This window comes from Vicia villosa, unplaced genomic scaffold (assembly GCF_029867415.1).
Source record: "Vicia villosa cultivar HV-30 ecotype Madison, WI unplaced genomic scaffold, Vvil1.0 ctg.005416F_1_1, whole genome shotgun sequence".
Classification (NCBI taxonomy): Eukaryota; Viridiplantae; Streptophyta; class Magnoliopsida; order Fabales; family Fabaceae; genus Vicia; species Vicia villosa.
Genome location: NW_026706618.1, coordinates 63128 through 71932, shown reverse-complemented (window position 1 = coordinate 71932; position 8805 = coordinate 63128). Strand labels below are relative to the sequence as shown.

Genomic DNA, 8805 nt, shown 5'->3' with positions numbered 1-8805 from the left:
TTTAAACAAGTTTTCTCCCTTTATTTGCTGTTTTTTTTTTAAAAAATGCTCAGTGAAAATTGATTTGCATAGTAGTTTTTTGCGAAGATTTTGGACAACTCAACAGTGCAAATCAATTTATATCCTGTGTAAATCGATTTCTTACTGACAGAATGCCGTTTTTTTTCCTTTTTTGGTTTATTTTGGTGATTTTTCTTCTTTTACTCCTATCTTTTGATATTTTCTTTGAATTGCAAATTTAGAGGTCTAATTCTTCTTCAAATTCAATGGACTTAGGGTGTTGATGAAGTTGGATAAACATTCATTAATTCAAATCTATCATAAAGTGAGTTATTCAATTCATTTTTTGGTGCTTTGAGTTAGTGATATGTTTAGTTCATTAACCCACAATATTAAGTGATTGAACTTGAAGATGGAAGGAACCTTGAATATGATTATTTCTTCTTCATTTCTTTTATTTTGGTCGATGAGAATCTTCGATATCATAAGAATTCTTTTGAGTTCTTGATGAAGATTAGACTGTTACCTCTTTTCTTTTTGTGCGGTATTGCTTTCGGAGAACGATCTACATATCGTTTCTCTCGCATGCATTATAACTCAAAATGTTATTGACCGGCCTCGTTGTAGAGTGAATTCTATATAAGTTACTTGGATATTGCTTGACATAGTGCTACATTATGCCCCCTTCATCATAAAAAGATAAAAAGTGGCAGAGATTGTATGACAATTGGTTCGAGACTTTTGTAAACTTATCGTGTTGTTGCTTTGATTCTATCAATCTTCTAATGATTTTTCATTGACTTTGAACCCAAGTTCATCATTCACTCACCATTGATCATCAATTACTAACTACTAACAATTAACAACTAACTTTACTTTTATGCTCTTTATTATATATTTCATTTATTTTTATGTTTTTATTATATCATTTATCATTCATCATCATGTTTATGTTTATGAAAATTTTCCTTTGTCTTCTTGGACATATATTTATGTTTATCTAATTTTTCATTTGTCCACTTGGACATATGTTTATGCTTATGCTATTTTTCTTTTGTCCATTTGGACCATACTTTTATTTAATGCCTAAAACATTAATAGTCAACTTGAACCATAAAAGACTTAATGTGGATTTGGACTTTGGTTACTTTACCCTAAGCTTGGAGAATAGATCTATGGACTCAGAATTAGGACCTTGATTTTGACACTTTGGAAATTCATCCGAGTTCTTGTTATTTTGATCATATTCCGTTTGTCGGGAAGTCCTTGGAGTTTACTCATAGGCATTGGGTTATTTTCTCTTTGTGTATGCAGGTGATTCTTTGAAAGTCCTTGATGGATAATTCCAAGGCATTGAGATAAAGAATTCATCTGAACACAGTTGTTACTCTTCCCGAGTTTTGCCTCGAATTATCATGATGTTATTTGCAAGGTTTTGTGCAAAGTTGTATATGAAGATATCAAGTTCATCTGGATCCCTAGTTGGTATTGTGTTTGCTTAGTTATGGTAGTCTAAAGGATGGGAAATCTACATTGACTCCTAATGTCAAGTGTTGGCTTCTTATTTGTTTTGTCGTTCTTTTCCATAGATTTTACTTTATGCTTTAGGATAGTCCCTTCATCTTCTTCCCCCTTCTTAGATTTTCAAAATCTTCTCTCTTTTTTCAAAACCTTCTTATTTTTGCAAACCTCTTTAAAATTCTTTTCTTTAAAAATATATTTTTCCCTTAGTGGCTTTTTTTTCAAAATTTAGACATGATTAATTGTTGCGCTGAGATGTAAATCCCCAAAAGTCTTGATATTGATTGATATGATGGAAACTTTTTTATTTGAAAGAGTTAGTGGCATACTTGTTGATTTTATCCAAGTTGGAGCCCTTCTTTCAGTTGTGACGCAAATGGTCCATTTGTTCTCATGTTCAAGATAATTGGTTGAGTATTCTCTTATATGAAGATAAAGTGTCTATCCAGTTTTTTAAAACCTATTTCCCTTAAAATTCAACTACATTAGCTCTGAGTTCTCCATTGCACCGAGGAGGTATGTATGTAGAAGATGTAATGTCACTATTAGAAATTTGGCCTACGGCCACGCTAAAATTGTCCAAGGCTCAGAAACTGTGGCCACATATATGATTTGGCCAGGGTTTTCAAAGCGTAGAATTATATTATAAAATATTGAATCCGGAGTATGAAACTGTGGCCTTTACTTCAATTGCCACAGTTAGACAACTGCAGATATTTTTAGCCGCAAAGGAAAACCGCGGCCTTATAATTTTCACTTCAAACTGTGGCCCAAATCCAAAAAAATATATCCCTCCACAATTTCCCTCTTCTTTTTTAGATTCCCTCTCATTATTATTTTTTTTTCTAAATTTTTTTAATTAAAAAAATATTAAAAAAATTGAAAAGGTAAATACATCTTTCACTTCCTCCACCGAATCAGTTCCTTTCTTCAGATTTTCCAAACCGTAAAATTTCTCTCACACCTCGCGTCTCTTCTCATTTCAACTTCTCTCATCCTAACCACAAATTTCTCTCACACCTCACGCCGCTATACACAAACAATGAAACAACCGAACCAGGGAGATCAAAGCAAGAAACAACCGAACCAGGGAGATCAAAGCAAGAAACAACCATAACATGATAATACCCTTATCCCTTCAAAAACCCTAAGCCCCAAAATTCACTATTACTCAGATTTACAGTTACAAGCAATAGCAAAATAAAAATAACGATTCAGGTACTTGATCTTCTATTTCCAATTCTTATTCTTCGTCTCGAACTCTACTCGTCTTCTTCGTAACTCTGTTGTTATTGATCTGTGTGCGCAGTCTGTGAGGGTACAAAATTGCAGTGTGGGTTGTGTTGTTGTGTTCGATTCCAACGAGATGTTTCGCTTTCTGAGTGTTTTTGGCTGTTATGAGTGCGTCTTTTACAGGTTTGGAGTGATGGATTTAAAGGTGGGCGAGTTAAGGTTGAGAGGTGGAGAAGTGTTTGGTTGTTGCTATGTAAAAAGTTTGTTTGTTCGTGCAAGAATCTGAGTATTTGAGCCTGGTTAAAGAGTGATTGAGAAGGGATTTTGGCAGAGGTTTGAGTATGAGATTGTTGGAGTTTGCAATGAGTTATGGTAGGATTTTCGTGGTGAATTTTTGCAGGGTTTTGAGAGAAGTAGGCAGAGGTTTGATGTTAGGGTTATCACCAGGTACTTGTCTTGTTTTATCTATGTATCTATTCATAAGTTAATTTCTTAGTAACGCTTGTGTATATATTATATGAAAAAAATTCTTTGGAATGTTTCCAGGTTCGGAAGGAAAAGAAATGGGGTGAAATTGTTTCAGCACTAAAACTGGAAGGCAACAATGCAAGGCTATGTACTCAAGTTCAAAAGCTCTACAGAAAGCTTCTATACAAGTTTGACAAACTTTACTTCTACAGGTTTCCTGCTTCTCAAACTGCATCTAGCAGCACCAAAGGTTTATTAATCTAAGAGACTAATTTGTGATTATTTTAAGTATATACATATATATTGTTTCATTGTATTCCGTTTTTGTTGCATTTTTGTAAGGTTCAGCTAAAAGGAAACAAGGATCAACATCAAGTTTATCCCAAATAATGGATGATGGAGATTATTCAACAGAAGCAGAGATATCCAAGGACTATCCTATCAATGTGACAGGTTATAAGAATGTTAATGAGAGGAAAACTTAATTCATTACCTGAAAATTTCAATTATTGATACTGATGATAGGAACTGGAAATTCAATTACAGCAATGAGTTTTGTGATCTAGCTACTTGATTTTTTCTTATTTGGTTGTTGGACTGAAAGATTGCTCCATCAATCTAATGTAGTTACCATTGAGTTCCCTTGTCTACAATTCTTCTTTTGTGCATGACTGAAAGACTGCCTGTTTCTTTGGACTGAAAATGCATTTGGTTCTTCCCAATCAATGTGTGCATCTTCTTTTGCTTGTGTGCTTTCATCTTCTTTGTAAACTTAAACCTTATTAGTTAAGGGATTATAAAGACATCAAGCCTTATATTAGACACACACACACACACACACCAAGTAGTACACATTTATCTCCTTTATTATCAAGTTTATTTCTGTTTAGATATTGAACATGCACATAAGCAATGCAGGGTTATACTCGGAAGTGATAAAGAGTTGGTCTATGAACATGCACATAAGCAATGCAGGGTTATACTCGGAAGTGATAAAGAGTTGGTCTATGAACAGACTAAACTTCTTCTGGTGTCATATTTGTGACATTAAGAAAATAAACACTTCAACTAACTGCATATGACCAAAAAGTCTGCACACTATTAGTTGTTATTAGACTTATATATATATATATATATATATATATATATATATATATATATATATATATATATATATATATATATATATAAGGTTTTATTTTTTCTATGACATGTTATTTTGATGTAGTCTGTATGTTGGAGTAAGTACCTCTTAATTCCATTAATTATGTTGGTTTATATCCTTCTTAACTCTTGCTTTGAATCTCCTAAACATTTGAATCACTTCATATTTTTCTTTCATAAAAAGTATATACATGTTTTTATACTAAAGTCATAAGTGACAGTTATTAAGTACCTTTTATAAATGTTGGTGTTTGGACTCATTGACCATATATGTTTGAGTGCATTTCGATAACTTACAATGTTTCTTTAAGGAATATGTGTTTCCTATTTGTTTGTATATAAGGTTCATGTTTGTATTGAATGTTCATGGTGTTGGGTTTGTTCAATGTTGCATGATGATATTTTTTATTTGGATAAATATTCTTTAATGCCTGGTTCTTTGTTTTGCAGCATTGTCAGGGATCCTTATCTAGAAGAACATTTAAAGCTACTCATTGGTACTACATATTTTTCGCAAAAGACATACTGCACCATACTACAAATGATGATTTTTTTTTATTTGGATAAATATTCTTTAATGCCTGGTTCTTTGTTTTGCAGCATTGTCAGGGATCCTTATCTAGAAGAACATTTAAAGCTACTCATTGGTACTACATATTTTTCGCAAAAGACATACTGCACCATTTTTGGAGGCAGGTCAGCAAAAAGCCCCTGATGTGATTATTGCATTATATTTCTAAGCATATAATAGATTTCGAATGAAAGGAGTGAAACAAATATACAATAGTTTTCATATATTAGCCTAGTTATTACAAAATTTCCTGTAGTGTTCCTGTGTTTGAAAGACTGCTGGTTCTTGCTGTACAGGGAGTTTTCTTCAATGCAAGAATGATAATCTTTTGGCTAACACTCATATGTTTTGTTCAAGTCCACCCACCAACTTATCATCTTAAGCTTGTGTTTACGGTGATCTTGGCCTCGCAGCAATTCTCCGCAGATCGAATGTTGTTCACTGCATGGGTATGTAAACCAGTAGAAGAGTTTTAAATAAGTCGATCATAACTAACAAGCTCTATTTCGGTTGACATATATGATTTTGGAATGTGTATATCGAATGATCTTCATATCTCTGATTGTTTACATAATTTGCATCTTGGTGATCACATAGAGATTCAGTGGAGGAGAAATAAAGAATATCCTTGTGGTCTGTCCCTTTTTCCATATTCATATATTCTTCTAAGCTTAATCTCTAATACCATTTTCTTTAATGATTTGTTTTGTTTCTGAAGTTGATGAATATGAAGTTGAATATCCTTGTTGCTATTTCGGTATGATAGTGGGAGCATCGACTTCGTCTGAGTATGAGTGATGTTCTTCTCTTAACGGCCGATGAGGTTTCACTTATAGCTCTCCTCATATTGCTTCTATTCTTAATAGGACTGTGATTGCTTATAATTTTTTGCTTTAGGCTTGTTCTCTACTATTTATGGTTTGATTTTGTTTAAGTTCTCTGTTCTTTGTTGGTACACTTGAATTCAGGTCTGTTGCCGAGCCTATTGGCAGTATACAGGATGCACTTTCAAAGGATCCCAATTCACATTTCTTTCTAGCTTTCTGCACTACCATTGATACAAACAAACACGAAGTGAGTAAAATGACTTACCCCTCTTTTAGAATAACTATATTGTTACTATGGAATGTTTAATGTCAAATTTTGATAGACTAATGATTTGTGTATATACAAAGTTTTTTTTCTCGTGAAATGCATAATTAACCTTAATTTCAACAGGTATACTGCGAGGCAGTTACTAACGGTGGATTGTCTAGAGAGCCTTACCAATTTAAAGTTGCATATGACAAGCTTGTAATTGCATCTGGAGCCGAGCCTTCAACTTTTGGTATCAAGGGAGTTAAGGAACATGCCTTTTTTCTTCGTGAAGTGAATCATGCTCAAGAAATAAGGAAGAGACTTCTTCTTAACCTGATGCTTTCTGAAAATCCAGGTCGGTGCTTCATATCCATACTAGTTTACAATAATCATGCAGTTTTCAATTGTTTTCTGAAGGCTAAGCTAAAATGTTTTCATTTTAACAGGCATATCTGAAGAAGAAAAGAAACGTCTTCTGTACTGTGTGGTTATTGGAGGTGGTCCTACAGGGGTGGAATTTAGTGGTGAATTGAGTGATTTCATCACGAAAGTCTTTGTCACTCATGTTTTAAACTACGTCTTCTGCATGTCTAAAGTCTTTGTAACTCAACTTTTTATATTTAGTTTTGGTTCAGGTTTATTAGATATTTAATGTACTTAGTCAATCATATACTGATGCTATTGTCATTGATGTGTAGACGATAAAATAATTTGTATATAGTAATCAAATTTTAAATTCTTTAAAATTGGCGCAAGTGATTGGTGTGTTGGATTAATACAAATCACTAAATTTATTTACATTAAATTTATATTAAACCGTGGCAAGATAAATGGTTTAGAATCCATAACATATAACCACAGTTTTAAATCTGTGGTCATAACCAAACCGTGGCTATATCTTGAACCAAAACTGTATGTTAAACGTTAAATTGAAACCGTGGCTTTACAATATGGCCACAGTTCTGTAATCATGGCAAGTTCAAACCGCGGCCTTAATCAAGCTACCTAAATAGTGGCCTAAAAAAGCCACGGTTGTAAAAAAGGCGTGGTCTATATCAAAAAACCGTGGACTTTACTTTAGGCCACGACCGTATACTCCACAGTTGGATTTCCGTGGCCAAACCGTGGCCTAAGCGTTACGCTACGGTTATTTTGCATATAGCCTCGGTTTTCTGGGCGTGGCAGGAGGCCTTTTTTCCTGTAGTGTGTCTTACCGAGCTTATTTTAAAAATCAAACAAACATTTTCTTTTGTACACAAATCTCTTATAAACACAGATTTTCAAAAAGGTTTATATGGAGTACCACAAATATGAGGGGTGTTAAAATCTTCTCCTTGTATAATCAACACCCGTACACCTAATATCTTTTTTTGTTGTTTTTATTTTAAAAACTTCTTTTTGGGTTTATTTCACTCTTTTCCCATTTCCTTTGGAAACAATAAAGCGCAGTGGCATCTTTCACTGAAATAATGAGTCAAGCCAATCCAATGGCTTTGATCTAAAATTTTTCCCGCTAGAATATGTTGAACCAGTTCTTGAGTACTTAGAGTCTGATTATGGATAAAATCTTCACTCATCTTTTTTTTTTTTTTTTTTGAAAGCAAGAGATATATTAATCAAAAAGATTCGAGGTTACAACCCACAAAAGGCCCTAAAAGAAAATTACAAACCGATTGGAACCTAGCATAAGTAAAACAATGGGTTATTGCTAAACTCATAAAAGTTATAATTGGAATGTGTAATTTTCCCTATGAACGACCATCTCCAAACAAGCGCTTTACAACTCCAAACGACATCCCTCGAATTCCAAGTACCGTCGTTAAAGACTATGTCGTTCCTTCGTAACCAAAGATTCCACAACGTAGCTAACCACACCATTCCCGTTTTACTACTTTTGATTCTCTTCGCACGACAGCAAGAACTCCAAGTCAAAAAGCTCTCCTTCAAATCTTCACTGATCTTGATTCAGTTCATACAGAGAAAAAGATAATATAAATCAAACTTTATTAAGAAACCATAATCAAAACATCAGACTAAAAGCATAAAAAAAACATATAAGATCATATGGTTCAGAAGCAAAAGGTAAAAGCCTAAGAGCCTAAGGTCCAGATGATGAAGGAGTAGACAGCTTGGCGAGGATCAGTTGCAGCAGATTCTCAACATTCTCGTTAACACCCTTCTGCTGGGAGATGTTATCCTTGAAGACAACTTGTTCTTCTCTGATTTCTCCAATTGCTTGCTCTAGACGCAAGATGGCAGTATCAGTAAAGGAGACAACTACAGCAGCTTGTCTTGCAGCTTCTACATCTTCAACTTCTTTGGCAAGTCTAGTTTCTTTGGCAAGTCTAGCTTCTTCAGCAGCTCTAAGGTTCTCTTCTTCAACAGCTTGAAGAGCCTTGGCTTTAGCTCCCTTGAGAAAATTAAACAGTATGGTTCTCTCCTTTCGAGCTTCTTCTCGTTCAATTACCATCTTAACATCTGCACTTTTTAACGCATCTGAGAAACTCATGAGTCTGACAAACTCAGAGTTCATCCACTTCTGAAGATTCTCCCATGAGACATCCAGAGCCTTAGGATCGGTACTCGTTAACCAACTTGCGAATTATTTTTTTATTCATCTCTCAACAATACAATTCCTTTCCATTCAGTCCATTCATACTTCTGTCCCTACATACAGCTACTGTAGTACATTTAACATTAATAATATTAAACCAACAAATTCTTCCATCTCATCAATTAGCTGGATGAGAGTGGTTTTAGGTAAAGTTTTA

At 34.0% G+C, this 8805-nt stretch overlaps 1 long non-coding RNA gene across 8 annotated transcripts; it reads left to right on the top strand.

Annotated features, from left to right (window-relative positions):
- The first annotated feature begins 2447 nt into the window (after nucleotides 1-2447).
- Nucleotides 2448-6780, top strand: LOC131642604 (uncharacterized). Of its 8 annotated transcripts, XR_009295949.1 has the most exons (12): nucleotides 2448-2739; nucleotides 2831-3201; nucleotides 3301-3472; nucleotides 3565-3675; nucleotides 4837-4883; nucleotides 4987-5082; nucleotides 5254-5406; nucleotides 5555-5590; nucleotides 5676-5780; nucleotides 5926-6031; nucleotides 6176-6389; nucleotides 6481-6780. It is a non-coding gene; the product is annotated as an uncharacterized LOC131642604 (long non-coding RNA). The 8 variants fall into 8 exon arrangements; XR_009295952.1 differs by lacking the exon at nucleotides 5555-5590; XR_009295948.1 differs by having other exon boundaries at nucleotides 5254-5590.
- Nucleotides 6781-8805: the final 2025 nt, after the last annotated feature.